The sequence below is a fragment of the Coregonus clupeaformis genome, unplaced genomic scaffold (assembly GCF_020615455.1).
Source record: "Coregonus clupeaformis isolate EN_2021a unplaced genomic scaffold, ASM2061545v1 scaf1871, whole genome shotgun sequence".
Taxonomy (NCBI): domain Eukaryota; kingdom Metazoa; phylum Chordata; class Actinopteri; order Salmoniformes; family Salmonidae; genus Coregonus; species Coregonus clupeaformis.
In genome coordinates, this window is record NW_025535325.1 from 19,720 (window position 1) to 43,206 (window position 23,487).

Below are 23,487 nucleotides of genomic sequence, written 5' to 3' on the forward strand. Positions count from 1 at the left end.
TATTATTTAGATTGCTGTACAGATTACATTTGTAAAATATAGTTTACTCAATGTAAGATTAGGTCTTATAATGCAGTTAATTCTGTAATTTATTGATCAGATTTTATTTGTAGGCTTTTTCTAGGTTAATCTGTTTTGAGCTAATCTGTTTTGTAAATGTTAATAGCCTCTCATGCTGATGGTGGAAACTATACCCTTGGACAATTTTACTTGGTATACCTTCAACTTCAAAGTCATATGCTAGATCTCTATCTCAGGCTTGTCAATATTCCAGTGCTTGACTAACACCACTCTCAGCCATACAGACAAAATCCCTTGGGAGACTCTTGACTCCTCATGTCCTTCTTGCATGCAGAGTGCAAGCCATAGTACATGACCAGTAGACCAATGCCTTAAATGTCTATGTTTACTTTTTGGGATGTTCTTCAAAAACAATAACTTTCTATTGTTCTATTCCAAATGATGTTTCACAACTCATATTCTTTAATATCATAGTCTGTGTTGTCTAAATATGTTGTGTCTTGCTTGTTTTGCATGAAAGGCCATTGACCTTTTAAACAACATTTTGATAATGTAATAAAATAAAATATTTTAGGATTTTAAATGTGTGCACTCTACAATTACTGTATAACTAAGCAATCTCAAATTCACATTTATTTACAGTTCTTCAAAAACATTGTCAAACAAACATGTATAGAATAGAATAATTCAGGCATGACAAAAGCAGCCTATTCATATGAGAAATACTTCAAATCTTTGACAAAGAACAGTCAATATCATGTTTTTTTTTTTTAATAAAGTTTATCATCACCAGTGGTGTAAAGTACTTAAGTAAAAATACTTAAAAGTACTAATAAGTAGTTTTTTGGGGTATCTGTACTTTACTTTACTATATATATTTTTTGACTACTTTTACTTTTACTTCGCTACATTCCTAAAGAAAATATTATACTTTTTACTCCATACATTTTCCCTGACACCCAAAAGTACTCGTTACATTTTGAATGCGTAGCAGGACAGGAAAATGGTCCAATTCATGGACTTATCAAGAGAACACGTGTTCATCCCTGCTGCCTCTGATCTGGCGGACTCATCAAACACAAATGCATCTTTTGTAAATGATGTCTGAGTGTTGGAGTGTACCCCTGGTTATCCGTAAATTTTTTCAACAAGAAAATGGTGCTGTCTGCTTTGCTTAATATAAGGGATTTGAAATGTTTCATACTTTTACTTTTACTTTTACTTTGATACTTAAGTATATTTAGAACCGAATACTTTTAGACTTCTACTCAAGTAGTATTTTACTGGGTGACTTTCACTTTTACTTTCTATTAAGGTATCTATACTTTTACTCAAGTATGACTTTTGGGTACTTTTTCCACCACTGTTCGTTTGTAAATTATGTCTGAATGTTGGAGTGTACCCCTAGCTATCCATAAATAAAAAATAAAATTGTGCCGTCTGGTTTGCTTAATATAAGGAATTTTAAATTATCCATACTTTTAATTTTACTTTTGATACTTAAGTATATTTTAGCAATTACATTTATTTTTGATACTTAAGGATATTTAAAACCAAATACTTTTAGACTTTTACTCAAGTAGTATTTTACTGGGTGACTCACTTTTACTTGAATCATTTTATATTAAGGTATCTTTACTTTTACTCAAGTATGACAATTGGGTACTTTTTCCTCCACTGATCATCACGATCTCATCGCAGCCAGTACTGCATGTAAAATGGACCGTACTTCGAGGATGTCTCACTGGCCTAATGCAAAAACCTGACAGAATTACGCTAAATGCCCGCCAGATGGCGTCAGTGCCTCAATCCATTTATACTGTATTAGCATAAAGTAGTTGCCATCTTTTTTCAGAATCTCCATGTGTCTCTCAAAGGTGTCTGGCTCTCACATTTTATTATTTCACAATGACCCAACTTCAGAATGAATTGTGGTGGAACAGCAAGTCTCAAGAAATAGTCAGAAAACGTGGATTAATAGTTTTTTGACTTATTTGCAACATTGCTCCAATGAATACGCATGGAGTAGCCTCCATATTATACCCTTCTACCCTTTGATGCTATAGTTACAGTAATGTGTGTGTGTGTGTGTGTGTGTATGTGTGTGTGTGTGTGTGTGTGTGTGTGTGTGTGTATATGTGTGTGTATATGTGTGTGTATAGTGTGTGTGTGTGTGTGTGTGTGTGTGTGTGTGTGTGTGTGTGTGTGTGTGTGTGTGTGTGTGTGTGTGTGTGTGTGTGTGTGTGTGTGTGTGTAAGCAAGCAGAGAGAGGTGGGTGAAAGTGTATGTGGGGGGATGCCTAAATTATTGATGGATTACTGTTTTCACGAGAGCTCATTCGATGGGAATCCACCCTCATCTGGTTTCCATAGCACCGCCCTCCGGAGGCTAAGACAGTCTTTTATGTAGGCAACATGTAGGCTTCATGCCTGATATAAAAACAAATATTGGGAAAAGTTGTAAAACTGAAACTGACTTGCGTGTGTATGTCACCATGCATAGCCCTCACACTTTGTAGGGTTATGATTTCCAAATGCAATCAAACCATCTAACCGTCCTTTCTTATTCCAGCCTGAACCACTCCCTAAAACAGTCGACTACAGTGTAACAACAATAGCTTTCAGGACAGTAGGCTATATTGAACATTGCTCTGGTGATCTGACATGGAGATGCTGCGTGCACCACGCGCAGATAGTGTGCAAGAGGCTGTCGCTGACCTTGATGCTGAACAGCCAGAGGTTCTCGCGACGTCAGAAAAGCTGGCGCTCTCCACATGAGACGCGTGCGCCCAGCTCTGTGGTTTACAGAAGCAACTCCACACACCGCTAGTTCCCGCTTCTACTGGTTGTTTTTTGTTTTAAATGATATGGTTATCACCGTAGACGCTTCTAACGTTTTTCTCTTTCGTTCGCTTTAGGAATGATCTGTTGATTTTCATCGCGATGGCATTGCATGCACTTGTACCCGAGGCGAACGATGAGTTTATAATGCTGAATGGGGAATCAGAGCTCATCTGATTTCTCTCATATGTAGGCGTTTTTACAGCGATCGACCTGTGATAGGCTACAGATCTTGTCTGCTTTTCTTTTCAAATAATCAGATACATCGCTTGCTCAACGGGTTTGTTCGGTCACATTGCACCGTAACATGAAGCTTAAACAGTATACATATTTGAGAAAAACATCACATTTGGATATGGAGTCCGTCAAGATGAGAGCCAAAGAGGGAATGAAGGAATTTGGGGCGAAGACCCTGGGGCAGATGTACAAGTAGGTGTTAAAATGTAGTTTTATATGCAGGTTAATTCATGTTTAAACATGGGGCTGGTTATTATTTCTGTATTTTCAAGTGATAGGCCTACAATATGGTGGTGTAATATGGTGGTGTAATGGTAGTAGACTACTACTGTACTGTACGTTCCTATCCCATGCCGAGAAGTGTGTTACTTTATCTCAAACAGCTTGCAGTCATGGTCACGCCTCTAATAGACGTAGTGAGAAAATTCTGCAATTCTGCATAACCTCGTGAAAGCGCAGGAAGGACCTTGATGCATGTGGAAAAAGTCAATAATACATTTATGCATTAAACAGATAGCTGTGAAATGCATTTGCCGTGAACTAGCCTAGGATGTATGCTATTAGATAAAATCCACGGAGTGTTATCTTCGTTTGGAATTGGCTTGTGACCGGGTCCCTGTAATATTTTAAATATTTTACTGAAAACCTCCTGTAGTTGTGTGAGGGTATCTCTTTCGTTATTTACGGGATGGGTATCGATTTATTACTAGTAGCCTAAACGTCTAACTGATTTTTCTTGCTAAGTGGCAAGGGCTTCATTCAGACATCTATTCTGATGCTTGTAGTTGTAGCCTACTGTCAATCAATGTATTGTTGAAGCTCTAAATTAATATATTTCGTTTTGGTTTGGATATTATTTTTTCGATTCATTGTTGCTTCCTTCGATAGGCCGGATGAAATAACAGTTACATGTTATTGCGTAAAAAATATGTATTTTTCGTTGGGCATAACGAAATGATCACCTTAATGTAATTCATATAATGACACATTATGGGCAGTAGTTTTGATATTCCAAATGTATATTCTAAACAGGAGTGCTTAATTAGCTATCTTCACTGTTATAGTGCAGTTGTGAATAAGATAGAGAGTTCCTTGTCATTTTGTCCTTGTGCCAATTTCACATAAAACATTTTAGGTAAAGGCCTAATACTGGAACTGGAGCCTAAGCTTTATTTGGGCTTATTTTTGATAAACGAATTAATTGTACATATGGCCATAAATACATTTGAAACCGCTGCATGAATGTTTGCCTGGAGAGATGAGCAACTGCCCAATCCGTGAATGCAAATGAGGGTGAAGGTGAGCGGTTGCTGCAATGCGGTGGACACATCTTCAGTTGCTTCGTGCTCCAGTGTACGATGCTTTGTTTTGGCATTTGATTAAATTGAACCTGGTTCCGCTAACATACAGCGCTATTTTCTATTAATAGATGTTCAATTACCTTGCTAAAGTAGACTTTTCGTGTAATGAAAAAATCTAAAATATTTTCTAGATCATGTTAGTTGTCATGTTCTGAATCGTGTTGGTTATGATTAATCAAATAGCGCCCCCAGTCGTTGGGGCGAATACACTATTCTCATAAAACAGCGGATTGAATAGGCAAAGATATTTAATGTAGACCTAGATAACCTAATAAAATGATATTTTAGTACGCTATCCGAAGAAGATTTAGTCTCCTTCCTTATTTACTAAAACGTCTACATTTTAAATACTATTATTGGACATGATGCAGGCCATATTTTGAAGGCTACAGGCTATGATATGTAGGCCTGTAGGTCTATCATTTAACATAATTACAGGCCTGAATTTCTGCTAAACTAAAATGCCTTTATTATACATAACAATCAAATATCAAACGTAGGCTAATCTATTAATTTGAGGCTGATCAACCGAGGAAATTGGATGACATTTTATTTTATTTTTTATCTGGCTGTTTGCAGGGTGATGGAGAAGCGACAGGGAACTGGTGAAGTTATCGAACTAACAGAGGATGGCAGGCCCTCTGAGGCCCAGGAGAAGAAAGCACCCCTGTGCGACTGCACGTGTTTTGGGCTGCCCCGCCGATACATCATCGCCATCATGAGCGGTCTAGGCTTCTGTATCTCCTTCGGCATCCGATGCAATTTGGGCGTGGCCATCGTGGGCATGGTCAACAACAGTACGATACACAAAGATGGGAAGATCATCATCACAGAGGTGTGTGTGGTGCACACTTTACTGACGTCAACATCGTGTCACCGCCCTCCTGCTCCATAATTTGTCGGCCCTAAAAATAGTCCAGATGTTGGAGATCTCTTAATATTCTCACATTTGACCTGACCTTATATTGCAAAGAAAGAATAAGCAAAGGAACATTACCCTTAATGTATGGGTTTGATAGCGAGATTAATTTTGCTCCATGCTTTTTCAGTGCAGCCATAATAGGTATGCCACAACCAAACTAAACTACTGTATCCCATAATAACACAGCATTTAGCCTGTGTATCCTACACATCGAAATGGTGTACCGGTATATGATAGTAATGATTAAAGCTCACATTTCTGCTACTCACTATATCCCTATTTCCTGTTATGATATGAGAGCCGTAGACTTTGGTTATTAAGGTTATTATATGGTATTATACGTTTTGTGAATTATTATATTGAATTACAATGGAATTATGAATGTGAAGAGGATTTATTTTGATGTTTCATCGATTTTTAATGGTTTATTTTATTGTCTTTGTTCAAATTTCACTGGAAAGAAAGCAAAGTTCAACTGGGACCCAGAGACAGTCGGTATGATCCATGGTTCGTTTTTCTGGGGCTATATAGTGACGCAGATCCCGGGAGGGTACATATGCTCGAGACTGGCAGCTAACAGGTAGGCAGGCCTACATTCATATATATATGTATATATTTTTTTACAAAAGTTCGCTTTCCTTCTCACAGTCTCCAATGGGATTTATTCGTTATTATTCAATTGATTACTAAAATGTATCACCATGAAATGAACGACCCTCAAGAAAAAAAATGAAAATAGGTCTGATTTATTTTAGTCATAAAGAGATGTAACCAATATGTTTGTTCCGATAAACTGTGGTGATGATGATGTGGATGCAGGCTACTGAAGCCTGGATATATTCTCGGTTTTCATCTTGTTATTATCACACCTCTTCCCGTCAGAATAAATTATGTGATAAACGAATTTTCAAACAAAATCTATATTTTAATGGTATGAAAATGTTGCAGACACAATGGCATCCCACAAGGATAGGCTACATTTGGCCGTTTACTTGGACGTTTCAAATCTTTACAACAATTCGGACTTCATTGTGAATGAATGGGAGGATTTACAGGCCTATATTGCGAGCCAAGGTTTAACAGACAGTAGGTAGGCCTAGTAACCAGTGTGACACTGTGACTGCAATGGAGAAGGCCATTAATGGGGAATTAATTTGGGAGGGAGCCGCTCAGTCGCCGACGTTGGCAGGGCCATTGAGATTTGACCGTGTAGCTCCGGTCCACAGGGCTTTCTGCCACCTGTTAATGAGGTCCTCGGGGGGAGCCGTGTCTAATTTGCTGCATTCTGGGGGCATGGCGACCAGCCCGGTCCTCGTCGCCAAAGGCTTACTCACGCTCATATGCAAGGTGCACACTAAACATGGCTTATAAATAAGGTTTAGGCCTAGCCTACATGAGACCTGAGCAGCATTTAAATATAGGATATTATAATAGGAAATCTAGGTTTAATGACTATATATTTTAGTGGATATTTGGTCCACTGTTCATAATAGTAGTATCCATAATCATTTGCTGATCGCAATTCATACCCTTAATAGACATGAAGAAAAACAATCAATTTAGCAACATAAAATGTTTTGTTGAGTATATACAATATTATTATTTGTTGAGCAGGCTATTTAAATATGTAAGATATATTCCATTTGTATAATGTATAACATGTCTATATGCTTTCTTGATTGACATTGAGATGTAATCGAATCAACCTGTCTCGTGCCAGAGAGTTGCCTCAATCGGATTAGAAGTTGCCCCCCGCGTGCCTGTGGGAGGGGCGGGGTCTCGGGGTGTGTACAAAACGTGACAAAAATTTAAAAAACCATGGTTCGCGTTATTCATTAGGGATTGCCTCCACTGGCTCAGCTGCGCTCAAACCAATGCAGTCTGCTGTCGGCACTCCCTGTCATCACGCTTTAATTTCTTTCTCCAATTTAATTATTGTTATCTAACCTAAATAGAAAAGTTAACGGTGCACTAGCTAATGCTTGACATGAAAAAATCCTATTCTTAAATATTGTAATTATGCAAGAAAATTATATATATTTTGGACGTAAGATTGGCAATTTGATTAGAAGAATAAAACCAACCGGCCGAATATAGGCCTTATATAACCGTTAGAAAAAGGGATAGAGAAATTATATTGAATAGCCTATTCGAATAGGACTAAGTCAATTTTTGATAGTAAGCCAGTAACCGAGTGTGGACTGTGATATGTTCGATGGATCCCTGCTGAATATAACTGGAATGGCCATAAAAAAATCAGCGATTAATAAATTAAACATGAAGTCAATGAGAGGCCTAGGCCTATGCTATTTCTGTTTCCCGCTTTGAATAATAAATTGGGCAAAACATGAATAAACCTTAAATAAATCGCTAGGCCTACTGGATACATTGTTTATGAAAATTATCTATAGGCCTACGACATACTATATATGCATGTTTTTATATTTCTATTTCTTTTAGGGTTTTCGGTCTAGCCATTTTCCTTACCTCGACGCTCAATATGTTAATCCCCTCTGCGGCGCGGACGCATTATGGACTGGTCATCTTTGTGAGGATATTGCAAGGGCTGGTGGAGGTAAGGGCTTCTTTAATTAAAAAGTCACATTTCTGGAGAGCTCTTTTTGATATGCAAATTGTAATAGAAACTGCGTAGGCCTATCCTGTCAATAGCACCGTTTTCGAAAATAGCCAGTTTTCCTTTGTGGCATTTCGATTATGATTAGGCTACAGTATATCAGAGGCAATGGAATAGAGTCAGTACAACAGCCAGAATGCACCCTGGGGAAATGTGAGACTGTTGTATTGATCTGCAGCTGGTTATTTGTTGTGGGAGAGTCCTCTCCTCTATGTCTGTTATAAAAAGATGTTCTGCTTTTTTTGACACAAAAATTAACTGTCCTAGTTGCCCCATCTTGATTACTGTCCAGTAATATGGTCAAGTGCAGCAAAGAAAGACCTAGCAAAGCTGCAGCTGGCTCAAAACAGAGCAGCACACCTTGCCCTTAACTGCACATACACAACTAACATCAACAACATGCATGCCAGTCTTTCCTAGTTGACAGTTGACAAGAGATTAACTGCTTGTCTTCTAGTTTTTATGGAGAAATATTACGCGATGAAAATTCCAGATTGTCTGCATAATCAAATAACATACAGCTCAGACACCCATACATACCCCACAAGACATGCCACCAGGGGTCTCTTCACAGTCCCCAAGTCATAAAACGAATTGAAGGCAATGCACAGTATTATCCAGAGCCATAATCCCTTCCACCTCCAATTACTCAAGCAAACACCAAAATTACCTTTAAATAAATGGATAAAACAACATCTCATGGCACAGTAGGGACTGTGAAATGACACACACAAACACACACACACACACACACACACACACACACACACACACACACACACACACACACACACACACACACACACACACACACACACACACACACACACACACTCTAACAAGGTTCATTATTATTTAGTTGTATTGTTTGTATATCGTTGTATTTTACATTTGTGTGCCTGTTCTTGTCTATCAGTGTATCAGTGTTTTCCCACTGGGCACAGACGTCAATTCAACATCTATTCCACATTGGTTCAACGTGATTTAATTGAAATGACGTGGAAACAACGTTGATTCAACCAGTGTGTGCCCGGTGGGTTGTTACTTGTCATGTTTTATGTTTTTGTGTGGACCCCAGGAAGAATAGCTGCTGCTTCGCAAAAGCTAATAGGGATCAGAATAAATCAATACAATTGTTGAAACATATCTGCTCTGCTCTCTGGTAGTAACACCACAGTTAAGAAAATGCTGGTCTAGCCAGAATCAGATTCCCAAAGACAATGTACTGATACATCAGCAGCTCATAAATCCACTGTCCAGTAGGCATAGTCAAACATGAGATGTTGGCAGCTGCTGCCTTGTATAGTAAAACATGATGCCGTGTTGATACTGAAGGGCAGGCTACAATACATCCAGCTAAACCGACACACCATCCTGGCAGCAGAGCCAACCATTGAGAACCATTTTGAACACCATAGATGGAATTTTAGAATAATACTTTATTGTCCATTATCTTGCAGAGAATGGAAATGTGTATTTATGCTCACAGCCCTGACTCATTACTAACTACTTTCAATGCAATAATTATCTTAAAATAATTGGCTATAGGCTGCGTTGGCTGTGAGTGATAGACATAGGGTTCAGATGAATGTCTTGTGATAATGAATGGTGTAATTCAATAACAACAGCACATCTACGTGTTTGGCATTGATGGCTGAGGTGAAACTGGGCCAGTAGCTCCCAACTGGGTACACATTGGTTGAATCAACGTTGTTTCCACGTCATTTCAATGAAATTACGTTGAACCAACGATGGAATAGACGTTGAATTCACGTCTGTGCCCAGTGCCCACATCTGTCTCTTGATTTGAATGAGCCATCAGGTGACAAAGGCTAATCTGGTTGCATGTCTTGTTTTTGTCTCTGTAAGGAAAGGCTTCAGTGTTTTGGATATATTCAGTAAATTGTGCACAATGAATTAAGTTGGGAGTGGTATACATTCCATGTGCATACAGGAGGACCTAAAAGTGATCCATACACTGTATAGTGATCTCAGATCAGTTCAGTGGATAGCTAGGAGAAATCTCCTCCTAGCATGTCCATGCAGATTGCATTTTCCAATAGCACACTCTGTTCCAATTAGCAGCTAATTAACATTTAATGGCAGCAGCATTGTCAGTGTTATGAGAGGCTCATCAGTTAGCTCAGCGCACTGCGTCTCTTATTAATGTTAATCAAAAAGGCAATGAAGAGAGAATGTTGGTTTTTGTTTGTGATCATATTTGATTTACAACCATGCCAGCTCATATCTAGTAGGATCTCCTCAAGTGATTGTCAGCTCAGTGTAGGCCAATCTATTATTAGTATGTCTTATGTTTACAATTTGTCCCATTATTCTGTGACAATCTATGTTTGAAACCATCTATTTGTATCACACAGTTTCCTGCATTTAGTCTTTAAAATGGTTCTGTGCAACCTCGTGTTTTTTTATTTAAATGTTTTATATGTATTAATCAGTTGAGCCAAAATGGGGGAAGTATTTGAAGGACATGTGAAGAAAGATTAGAAGACAAGGTTAAGATGACAAATGAATGTTGCATTTACTTAATGAAACCCATAGTGGGTACAGTAACACATTACACTGTATCTCAGCTAACTCGTTAAGGGCGATAGACTGTAATAAGGCTCAAGATTTAAGGCCTGCCCACTGGGCACACACTGGTTGAATCAACATTGTTTCCATGTAATTTGAACCAACGTGGACTAGATGTTGAATTGATGTTTGTGCCCAGTGCATGGTTATTTCATGTTCATAAATGTTGTATTTTACCTAATGAAACCCATAGCGGGTGGTAACTGTAACAAAAGGCTTACTAGTTTAAGAGATGACATGTTATCCCAGGAAAGGTAGCCTAACGATTACAGTGTTGGGCCAGTAACCGATAGGTCGCTGGTTCGAATATCTGCGCTGACAAGGTGTCGATGTGCCCTTGTGCAAGGCACTTAACCCTAATTTGCTCCAGGGGCGCCGTACTACTATGACCCTGTAAAACAACACATTTCCTGCAGTTACATGTGACAAATAAAACATATATTCTTATTTTTTAATTAGATGTTTTAACCCATTGTGTGTTGTAACTGTAAAATGTCTATGCTCAGCTTTACCCCAGGATATCCATTATTAAGGGTGGTAACTATAGAAACAAGGTAGCTTTATTCACGTCAAGGGAATTTAGCAGAACAAGGTTGCTATATTCACATCAGGGGAATTTAACGAAAAGTGTCAGCCTATTTGCAATGCACCTCCTTGTTATTGCATTTCCATTTTCGTGTTTTGCACTTGCATTCAATAGTGTCTATGAATCACATGATTATGAAGGCATAAATGTAAGAAAGCGTGTATACTTAAAATGTATGTAGTTCTGTCCTTGTGATGTACTTGTGTACATGTATTATGTCATGTTTTATGTTTTGTGTTTACCCCAGGAAGAGTAGCTGCTGCTTTAGCAGTAGCTAATGGGATCCTAATAAAATGCTAAAAACTAAGTGTTAAGCAGTGTCGCTAGAATCCATTGCTATTCTGCCATAAGGAGCAGGATCATCAGAATTTTCTGGCCATCTTATTAATTATAACTTCATAATAATAGCAGCAGTATTATTTAGTTTAAACCAGTTACCTACTCTTAGTTGCTCATGGTTCTGTGGTGTGTGTGACCTACCCAGGGAGTGACCTACCCAGCCTGCCATGGGATCTGGAGTAAGTGGGCTCCCCCTCTGGAGAGGAGTCGCCTGGCTACCACCTCCTTCTGTGGTAAATACTATTTTCAATAGTATCTTATCTTACCTGTCACACTATGGTAGTGAAGCAAGAGGTACAGTAGTTGTACTGCTGACTATTTAGATGTCCTTTTTCCTTCTTCTCTTACCTCTCTACCATTTCCTCTTGCAGGTTCCTATGCTGGTGCTGTCATAGCCATGCCTCTAGCAGGGATCCTGGTGCAGTACTCAGGCTGGTCCTCTGTATTCTATCTCTATGGTATGATAGAGTTCCATGCTGATGTTATAGCTTCCAAATGTAAAAAAGCATGAGCTGATACACACCCATCCTAAAGAAGGCACTGCGTACAAAAACGTTAGTTAGGTTTACCGATTCAATTGTTGGGAGCATATATAGAGTTTTCAACTTCTTTCTTTCTTTTATATAGCTTCCAATCTTTTTTTTTTTTTTTTTAATCTTCATCACATTTTAACCAACAACCTATTTGAAAATATGTTGAGTATAGTACATCATCTTCAGGAGATTTTAAAGCTAGTTGCTGATGCTTTCAGACCTCCAGACCATTGATTTGTCCCCAATGTTTTGGTGTGTCTGTTCTCCAATAATTTTCCATCTCTCCCTGGACTAGATGAATTTGGCCTTTCTGTCTGGGGGTTTAGTCTTTGGGGGATTTCTGAAAGATCAGGCTGCCTGTTAAGAATTTCATGTTTTCATATAGGCCAATCTAAGCTTTTCACATGTCCACATACAACAATGACACGATTAATACACATTTATAATAGGGTTTCTGTGGCTTTGTGCTTGGACCCCTAATGACTGGAATAGTTACATAATCCACAACCCATATTTTATTTATCCTGTGTAACAATCTCAATATCACTGTGCAGGGTGCTTTGGGATCTTCTGGTATATGTTCTGGATCCTGGTGTCGTATGAAAGTCCTGCTGTGCACCCTACCATCACCCAGGAGGAACGTGTCTACAGAGGGAGCATCGGGGAGAGTGCCAAGCTCATGGGCCCTGCTGAGGTGAGGGACAGGGCTTGAGGTTGGTTGAATAAAAGTTGTTTGAAGGGTTTCAAACAACTTTCACTCAACTAACCTCATGCCCTGCTTCTCTGTTTCAGTGAAATAATCCAAAGTCAGTGTGAAAATTTGACAAAGTTTTATAGTAGGCCAATATGTTTTCTGAGTGATATTAGAACAGAGTTCTCAAAGTCTTCAAAGTCCACTTCTCCTGAAATCGATTCCTATGATATTAAATTGGGAGATGGTGCATACCCCACTTTCTACTTAGGCGTGTTTTGATCTCTGCTCGCCTGAGGCCTCATGTATGAACCGCTAGTAAGTACAAAATATACCCTAAATGCGCATGCGCCAGTTTCACACCCAAAAAGTTGACATTAATACAAATCTAACTTGTGAGAATGTGCTCACCTCCCTGCAAACTTTAGACCATGTGTATGCACATCTCTGCTAGTGGGTGAAAATCTATGTGTTTTATTTGTTTAATCTAACATATAGACATAGGAATCAGTTTCCTATTTATTTTATTTTCATATCCATTGCAGAATAAATTCCTCACCTTGTCTAACCGTGATGGGTTCATATTTCTGAAGTAGCCATACAACAAATTACCATGCGCATCTCTCATTTAATTGGACTTAGTAGACTAGCAAAAGATAGGCAACAGTGCATTCGGAATGTATTCAGACCTTGACTTTTCCACATTTTTTCACGTTACAGCCTTAATCTAAAATGGTTGAAATTCGATTTTTTCCTCATCAATCTACACACAATACCCCATAATGACAAAGCAAAAACAGATTTCTATATTTCTTTGCACATTTATTACAAATTAAAAATTGAAATATCACATTTACATAAGTATTCAGACCCTTTACTCAGTACTTGTTGAACCACTTTTGGCAGCGTTACAGCCTTGAGTCTTCTTGAGTATGATGCTACAAGCTTGGTAAACCTGCATTTGGGGAGTTTCTCCCATTCTTCTCTGCAGATCCTCTCAAGCGCTGTCAGGTTGGATGGGGAGCGTAGCTGACAGCTATTTTCAGGTCTCTCCAGAGATGTTCGATCGGGTTCAAGTCCGAGCTCTGGCCGGGCCACTCGAGGACATTCAGAGACTTGTCCCGAAGCTCACTCCTGCTTTGTCTTGGCTGTGTGCTTAGGGTTGTTGTCCTGTTGGAAGGTGAACCTTGCTCAGTCTGAGGTCCTGAGCGCTCTGGAGTAGGTTTTCAATAGGATCTCTCTGTACTTTGCTCTGTTCATCTTTCCCTCTATCCTGACTAGTCTCCCAGTCCCTGATGCTGAAAAAACACCCCACAAGCAGATGCTGCCACCACCATGCTTCACCAGGGATGGTGCCTTTTACTGAGGAGTGACTTCCGTCTGGCCACTCTACCAAAAGGCCTGAATGGTGGAGTGCTGCAGAGATGGTTGTCCTTCTGGAAGGTTCTCCCATCTCCACAGAGGAACTCTGGAGCTCTGTCAGAGTGACCATTGGGTTTTTGGTCACCTACCTGACCAAGGCCCTTCTCCCCTGATTTCTCAGTTTGGCCGGGCGGCCAGCTCTCTGGGGAAGAGTCTTGGTGGTTCCAAACATCTTCCATTTAAGAATGATGGAGGCCACTGTGTTCTTTGGAACCTTCAATGCTGCAGACATTTTTGGTACCCTTCCTCAGATCTGTGCCTCAACACAATCCTGTCTCGGAGCTCTCCGGACAATTCCTTCCGACCTCATGGCTTGGTTTTGCTCTGACATGCACTGTCAACTGTGGGACCTTATATAGACAGGTGTGTGCCTTTCCAAATCATGGAAACAGGATGCACCTGAGCTCAATTTCAAGTCTCATAGCAAAGGGTCTGAATACTTATGTAAATAAGGTATTTCTTTTTATTTTGTATACATTTGCAAAAAAATTATGGGCTATTCTTGTAGATTGATGAGGGAAAAAAATAATTTAATCAATTTTGAATAAGGCTGTAACGTAACAAAATGTGGAAAAGGAAGGGGTCTGAATACTTTTCGAATACACTGTATATTTTCAAGTTTTGTAATCCCATAGGCATCACGGTTTATAATATATAGTCGAAGTTGATATTTTACATTGAAGTCCACAACATGGTCTCAGGGCAATCTCTGACACTGACACTATTTACAATGGTATGTTACGTTACATTAGCCTCCTATTTTCTTTTTTACATAACATAACAAGTGTTTGGGGTGAAAAAAAATATACAGTGGGGAGAACAAGTATTTGACACACTGCCGATTTTACAGGTTTTCCCTACTTACAAAGCATGTAGAGGTCTGTAATTTTTTATCATAGGTACACTTCAACTGTAGAGAGGCGGAATCTAAAACAAAAATCCAGAAAATCACATTGTATGATTTTTAAGTAATTAATTTGCATTTTATTGCATGACATAAGTATTTGATACATCAGAAAAGCAGAACTTAATATTTGGTACTTTGTTTGCAATTACAGAGATCATACGTTTCTTGTAGGTCTTGATCAGGTTTGCACACACTGCTGGCATGGATTTTGGCCCACTCCTCCATACAGACCTTCTCCAGATCCTTCAGGTTTCGAGGCTGTCGCTGGGCAATACGGACTTTCAGCTCCCTCCAAAGATTTTCTATTGGGTTCAGGTCTGGAGACTGGCTAGGCCACTCCAGAACCCTTGAGATGCTTCTTACGGAGCCACTCCTTAGTTGCCCTGGCTGTGTGTTTCGGGTCGTTGTCATGCTGGAAGACCCAGCCACGACCCATCTTCAATGCTCTTACTGAGGGAAGGGAGGTTGTTGGCCAAGATCTCGCGATACATGGCCCCATCCATCCTCCCCTCAATACGGTGCAGTCGTCCTGTCCCCTTTGCAGAAAAAGCATCCCCAAAGAATGATGTTTCCACCTCCATGCTTCACGGTTGGGATGGTGTTCTTGGGGTTGTACTCATCCTTCTTCTTCCTCCAAACACGGCGAGTGGAGTTTAGACCAAAAGCTCTATTTTTGTCTCATCAGACCACATGACCTTCTCCCATTCCTCCTCTGGATCATCTAGATGGTCATTGGAAAACTTCAGACAGGCCTGGACATGCGCTGGCTTGAGCAGGGGGGACCTTGCGTGCGCTGCAGGATTTTAATCCATGATGGCGTAGTGTGTTACTAATGGTTTTCTTTGAGACTGTGGTCCCAGCTCTCTTCAGGTCATTGACCAGGTCCTGCCGTGTAGTTCTGGGCTGATCCCTCACCTTCCTCATGATCATTGATGCCCCACGAGGTGAGATCTTGCATGGAGCCCCAGACCGAGGGTGATTGACCGTCATCTTGAACTTCTTCCATTTTCTAATAATTGCGCCAACAGTTGTTGCCTTCTCACCAAGCTGCTTGCCTTTTTGTCCTGTAGCCCATCCCAGCCTTGTGCAGGTCTACAATTTTATCCCTGATGTCCTTACACAGCTCTCTGGTCTTGGCCATTGTGGAGAGGTTGGAGTCTGTTTGATTGAGTGTGTGGACAGGTGTCTTTTATACAGGTAACAAGTTCAAACAGGTGCAGTTAGTACAGGTAATGAGTGGAGAACAGGAGGGCTTCTTAAAGAAAAACTAACAGGTCTGTGAGAGCCGGAATTCTTACTGGTTGGTAGGTGATCAAATACTTATGTCATGCAATAAAATGCAAATTAATTACTTAAAATCATACAATGTGATTTTCTGGATTTTTTGTTTTAGATTCCGTCTCTCACAGTTGAAGTGTACCTATGATAAAAATTACAGACCTCCTACATGCTTTGTAAGTAGGAAAACCTGCAAAATCGGCAGTGTATCAAATACTTGTTCTCCCCACTGTATATATATTTTTTTAATATGGTTATTTATATTTTATTGTAAGTGTGAAATTGTCCTCTGTAGTGGTCATTAGGATGTAAATATGAAAAAAATGGGGAAAACATAGTTGCATCTGGGTGTCCACTACATTTCTTGATAAGCTCTTATTTATAAAAAAAATATTACAACTCACTTAACTATTCTGAGAAATTCACTTACTAGGAAACAATTTGAATATCAAACTCACAAAAAAGATAATTAATAATTACACACACTTCTTTTCAATATCAATATCAATAAAATGTGATAATTTTGACAGCAGCCATTTTCTTTACTGTATATATTTTTTACCCCAATTGGTAGTTACAGTCTTGTCCCATCACTGCAACTCCCGTACAGACTCGGTAGAGGTCGGAGAGCCACTGCTTCTTGACACACTGCTCGCTTAATCCGGAAGCCAGCCACACCAATGTGTCGGAGAAACATCGCACAACTGGTGACCGCGTCAGCTGCATGCACCTTGCCCGCCACAGGAGTACTAGAGCGCGATGGGACAAGGACATCCCGGCCGGCCAAACCCTCCCTAACCCCGGACGACGCTGGGCCAATTGTGCATCACCTCATGGGTTCTCCCGGTCGCGGCCGGCTGTGCACACAGCCCGGGATCGAACCCGGATCTGTAGTGACGCTCAAGCACTGCAGTGCCTTAGACCGCTGCGCCACTCGGGAGGCCTTATGTAAAATATTTGATAGTATGGGTAGGCTAGCAGTATTGCTTGTGTGATAGGAGTGTAACATCATAGCCTATTTAATCTTGGAAAGCATTCAGACGCCTTGACTTTTCCAAATTTTGTTACGTTACAGCCTTATTCTAAAATTGATTACAAAAACAAATCCTTATTAATCTCACATAATAACCTATAATGACAAAATGAAAACAGGAAATTTGTGCACATGTATTACAAATAAAAAACGGAAATACCTTATTTACATAAGTATTCAGACCCTTTGCTATGAGACTCGAAATTGAGCTCAGGTGCATCCTGTTTCATTGATCATCCTTGAGATGTTTTATACAACTTGATAGGAGTGTACCTGTGGTCAATTCAATTGATTGGACATGATTTGGAATGGCACACACCTGTCTATATAAGGTCCCACAGTTGATAGTGCCTGTCAGAGCAAAAACAAGCCATGAGGTTGAAGGAATTGTCCGGAGAGTTCTGAGACAGGATTGTGTCGAGGCACCGATCTGGGGAAGGGTACCAAAACATGTCTGCAGCATTGAAAGTCCCCAAGAACAGAGTGGCCTCCATCATTCTTAAATGGAAGAAGTTTGGAACCACCAAGACTCTTCCCTAGAGCTGGCCGCCCAGCCAAACTGAGCAATCGGGGAGAAAGGCCTTGGTCAGGAGGTGACCATGAACCCAATGATCACTCTGACAGAGCTCCAGAGTTTCTTTGTAGAGATGGGAGAACCTTCCAGAAGGACAATCATCTCTGCAGCACTCCACCAATCAAGCCTTTATGGTAGAATGGCCAGACTGAAGCCACTCCTCAGTAAAAGGCACATGACAGCCAGCCCTGAGTTTGCCAAAAGGCACCTGAAGACTCTCAGACCATGAGAAACAAGATTATCTGGCCTGATGAAACCAAGATTGAACTCTTTGGCCTGAATGCCAAGCTGACGTCTGGAGGAAAACTGGGACCATCCCTACGGTGAAGCATGGTGGTGGTAGCATCATGCTGTGGGGATGTTTTTCAGCGGCAGGGACTGGGAGACTAGTCAGGGGATCGAGGGAAAGATGAACAGAGCAAAGTACAAGAGATCCTTGATGAAAACCTGCACCAGAACGCTCAGGACCTCAGACTGGAGCGAAGGTTCACCTTCCAACAGGACAACGACCTAAGCACACAGCCAAGACAACACAGGAGTAGCTTCGGGACAAGTCTCTGAATGTCCTTGATTGGCCCAGCCAGAGCCCAGACTTGAACCAGATCAAATCTTTGGAGAGACCTGAAAATAGCTGTGCAGTGACGCTCCCAATCCAACCTGACAGAGCTTGAGAGGATCTGCAGAGAAGAATGGGAGAAACTCCCAAATGCATGTGTGCCAAGCATGTAGCGTCATACCCAAGAAGACTTGAGGCTGTAATCGCTGCCAAAGATGCTTCAACAAAGTACTGAGTGAAGGGTCTGAATACTTATTTAAATGTAATATTTCTGTTTTTTATTTGCTAATATATTTGCAAAAATGTCCCTAAGAAACCTGTTTTTGCTTTGTCATTAAAAACTTTTAATCCATTTTAGAATAAGGATGTAACGTAACAAAATGTGGAAAAAGTCAAGGAGTCTGAATACTTTCCAAAACCCAATAATCTATTGATAAACTAAATATTGAACAACAATTCATATTTTGCATAGAAGTGTGTGGGCTGTAGAATTTAGCCTACTTTTAAATTGTTTCAAATATACAATCAATCTTGCAGAATATGCCGGACAGGCACTCTCTATAGACTGCATGCATAGTTGTGTTTCTCTCTTTCTCACCACTGCTACCCCTTCACGGTAACTCATGTATTTTCTCACTTTTGCTCCATCGTAGAAATTTAAGACCCCCCTGGAAAAGTTCTTCACCTCCATGCCTGTCTATGCAACATCGTGCAACTTCTGCAGAAGCTGGACCTTCTACCTACAGCTTATCAGTCAGTCGGCTTACTTCGAGGAGAGGGAGGTGTTTGGGTTTGAGATAAGCAAGGTGAGACCAGTGGAGCGTTCCCAGGATAGGGCACCAGCCTAAACAAACAGGGTTGCTGGGGTATGGTACTCAAGGCCTAGGTGAGGGATGTGTGAAAATGTTGTGCTAGGCTCTAACCGACTTAAATACCTTTTGTAATAACTCTATGTTGATGTTGATTGCAACTGTTCCTGTCCTCAGGTTGGCATGGTGTCTGCCCTGCCCCACTGGTGATGACAATCCATTGTGTGCCCATCGGAGGGCAGTTGGCTGACTACCTACGCAGCAGGAACATTCTGTCTACCACTACAGTCAGGAAGATCATGAACTGTGTGGAGGTGAGAGAGCCCCTTCAGCACATCATGCACAATTACAGTTGAAGTCGGAGGTTTACATACACCTTAGCCAAATACATTTAAACTCAGTTTTTCGCAATTCCTGACATTTAATCCTAGTTTAAAATGCCCTGTCTTAGGTCAGTTAGGATTACCACTTTATTTTAAGAATCGTGAAATGTCAGAATAATAGTAGAGAGAATGATTCATTTCAGCTTTTATTTCTTTCATCACATTCCCAGTGGATCAGAAGTTTGCATACACTCAATTAGTATTTGGTACCATTGCCTTTAAATTGCTTAAGCTTCCCACAATAAGTTGGGTGAATTTTGGCCCATTCCTCCTGACAGAGCTGGTGTAAATGAGTCAGGTTTGTAGGCCTCCTTGCTCGCTACACGCTTTTTCAGTTCTGCCCACACATTTTCTAAAGGATTGAGGTCAGGGCTTTGTGATGGCCACTCCAATACCTTTACTTTGTTTTCCTTAAGCCATTTTGCCACAACTTTGGAAGTATGCTTGGGGTCATTGTCCATTTGGAAGACCCATTTGCGACCAAGCTTTAACTTCCTGACTGATGTCTTGAGATGTTGCTTCAATATATCCACATAATTTTCCTTCCTCATGATGCCATCTATTTTGTAGAAGTGTACCAGACCCTCCTGCAGCAAAGCAGACCCGCAGCAGTTGATGCTGCCACCCCCGTGCTTCACGGAGATGGGATTGTGTTCGGTTTGCAAGCCAACCCTTTTCCTCCAAACATAACGATGGTCATTATGGAAACAAACAGTTATATATTTTTGTTTAACTGAGATCAGATGGGACATTTTCCAAAAAATGTAGTGCAGTTGCAAACGTAGTCTGGGAAGGTTGAAGCAGGGTTGCTGAGGCTTTTCAGGTTATGTGATATAGGACTGCAACTGAGGGATATAGATACTTTTGTACTGTTTTCCAGCATCTTCAGAAGGTCTTTTGTTGTTCTGGGATTGGGTTGCACTTTTCGACTAAATAGCTCATCCGAGGAAGATGGCCTTCCTGAGCGGCATGACTGCTGGCGTGGTCCAGTGTTTATGTACTTGCATACTATTGTTTGTACAGATGAAAGTATTTCCAGTGTGTTTGGAAATGCCCATAAGGATGAAACCAGACTTTGTGGAGGTCTGCAATTTTTTTTCTGAGGTTTGATGATTTCTTTTGATTTTTCAGATGTGAAAGCAAAGAGGGCACTGTGGTTGAAAGTAGGCCTGGAAATACATCCACAGGTACACCAATTGACTTCCAAATGATGTCAATTAGCCTAATCAGAAGCTTCTAAAGCCATTACATGTTTTTGGTAATTCAAGATGTTTTAAACTTCTGACCCACTGTGAAAGTGAATTATAAGTCAAATAATCTGTCTGGTAAACAATTGTTGGGAAAATGAATTCTGTGTCATGCAATAAAGTAGATGTCGAACAACTTGCCAAAACTATAGTTTGTTAACATGACATTTGTGGAGTGGTTGAAAACAAGTAATGATCAACTAAGTGTATGGTAACTTCCGACTTCAACTGTATATCCAAATGTGTTTGATAGAATAATAATGTTTTGACACAATCTAAGATGTGATACAATGACTGGAGCAAAACAATTTCTGTTTTGGGACTGAGTATTTGTAGTAATTAAATTGCAAATCTGTGATTGCCATAGACCCCGGGTACGTAGCATGTGTGTGACTGTCTGTCTCTGGGCAGGGTTTGGCATGGAGGCTAGCTTGCTGGTTGGTAGTGGGATTTTACACCAAAGCTGGTGGCCATTTCCCTTCCTCTGGTCCTTGCGGGGGTTTCAGTGGTTTTGAATACTGAGGTCAGTGCCTGTTAAATACATGGTGGTCAGAGTGGAGATACAGCCAAGCCGGAGGAGACCCCCATCAGGAAAAGAGAACAAATTCAAACTACAATGTAGATTCTGTCTAGAATGGCCACTATTTGGTTGCAGGTTGACGTTATTGTCAAGTGAATCTTGAACAGATGGGAATAATAGAAAATTTTTAAAATTAAGTAAAAAAATAGTTTTGGAATAATTTAAGGTTTGGGTAGGGTAATAGGGTTAGTAGAGGATTGATACTGGGTAATATCAGCTGAAAAGAACAAGAGATTTTTTTGATATCCTCAAGCATCTATTCTCCAGCTGATGGTGTTGTGGCTTCCAAGAGACCTGGTTTTATATAACATCTGGGTTTCTCGGAGTATTTAATAATTCACTAATCCGGAGGAGCGAATTATACAGGGGGCTGGTGTGAGTACAGAGGACACTTCAGTGGGGGGAGGAGATGAGTAACAAGATGGCTGCATGGTGTTGTTTTTCATTCCAATATTTCCATTACATTTATATTATGTTTGTGGAATTTAGTAGTTTTGATAATCCACATACTAGTATCATAAGGGATACATGTTTTAATTAAAGAGAAAAGGGTAATTAAAATGGGTAGTTTTTAATAATCTACTAAGAATGAGCAAAAGCTCTAGAGACCTTAAGGGCTAGATTATAGATTGTATTAGCCGACAATTCAATAGAGCAGTTGTTTTGTTGGAGGTAGAATCATGCTAGAAGGTAATATTGATTAGTATGTGGACACTGCCATTGGATGCAAGTACGAAACCAACCGTTTATAATATTGATATAATTAGAAGTTCATGCAGTTGGCAAAATATAATTAAACACTCAAATGCGTGGATGATTTATGTCTAATTCGATAGACTGATAGGATGAATCCATCCAATGTAGAAATGGGAAATAAGAAGCTCAAACTTTTCTATCACTGTGTTGAACTTCTAACACGGTGGGGATAATAAGGAAGGGGGCGAAGTTTGTGACACTAAGAGTTACACCTTCCAACAACAGTCGCGCAGCGCGGATGTGACAAAGCGGGTTTTACGTAAACGATTGAATCGAGGCAATTATAGCGAAAATAGTTAAACCATTAAGAACTATAATCCCGATTTTATTTAATCAAGTAATCAATTGTTGTCTTAGAGATTGTCTTATAGAGAGTAATTACATTAAACCTGATTATTGATGTCTTTATCAGGATTCAACGTCAATCACTTAGACATTGCTCCACGCTATGCCAGTATCCTTATGGGCATATTCAACGTGTGGTGGCACCCTGGGTCTGGCATGGAATGGCCATTGATCGTAGGTATGACAAAAAAACAAGTAAGAGCATTCTGTTACCCTTGGAAAGTCATAAAACATTATGATTAAACGTAGATTCATTATCAGATAGAATTACAAATCTCTGTGACTTTGTATATAATATGTCCATGCAGACCTCGAGGAAGAGTGGAGGGGGTCTCATCGCGGCTCTGGTTCACTATGGGGGAGTTGTTTTAGATCTTTGCTCTCTGGAGAGAAGCAGTCAGGTGGGTAAATGACCAGCGACAAAGTGTGGATCGAATGAGGATGAGTGGAGAGGAGGACGGGGGGATATCACCCAGAGTTAGGTGGCCTGGGTGGCGGTCGAGCCAAAACAGGTGCCACACGAGAACGTGGGCCGATGGTTGGAGATAAGAAGGAGGAGTTTGTCAGGAAGAGGCAGAGGGAGGGCCGTGACGACAGGAGGACAGGACTACTCCTAGAGACAGCAGAACACTGTCATCACATGGTAGACTTATTTTGTAGTGTTTACCAGTTTAGACGAAAACGATAAAAAAAAGATAAAACATGTTGTATGTTTGCACAAATTCAAGTCATTATTTTAAAAGATAAAATTACTTCAAAAGATAAATTTTATTGTAAAATAATATTAGAGATATAACACAATCAAATGAGATCTATTTGTAAATGTAATATGAATTATAG

The 23,487-nt window shown here is 40.2% G+C and overlaps 1 pseudogene; it reads left to right on the plus strand.

Annotated features, from left to right (window-relative positions):
- Nucleotides 1-2,638: 2,638 nt before the first annotated feature.
- LOC123487905 lies at nucleotides 2,639-23,060 on the plus strand (annotated as a pseudogene).
- The last annotated feature ends 427 nt before the right edge of the window (nucleotides 23,061-23,487 follow it).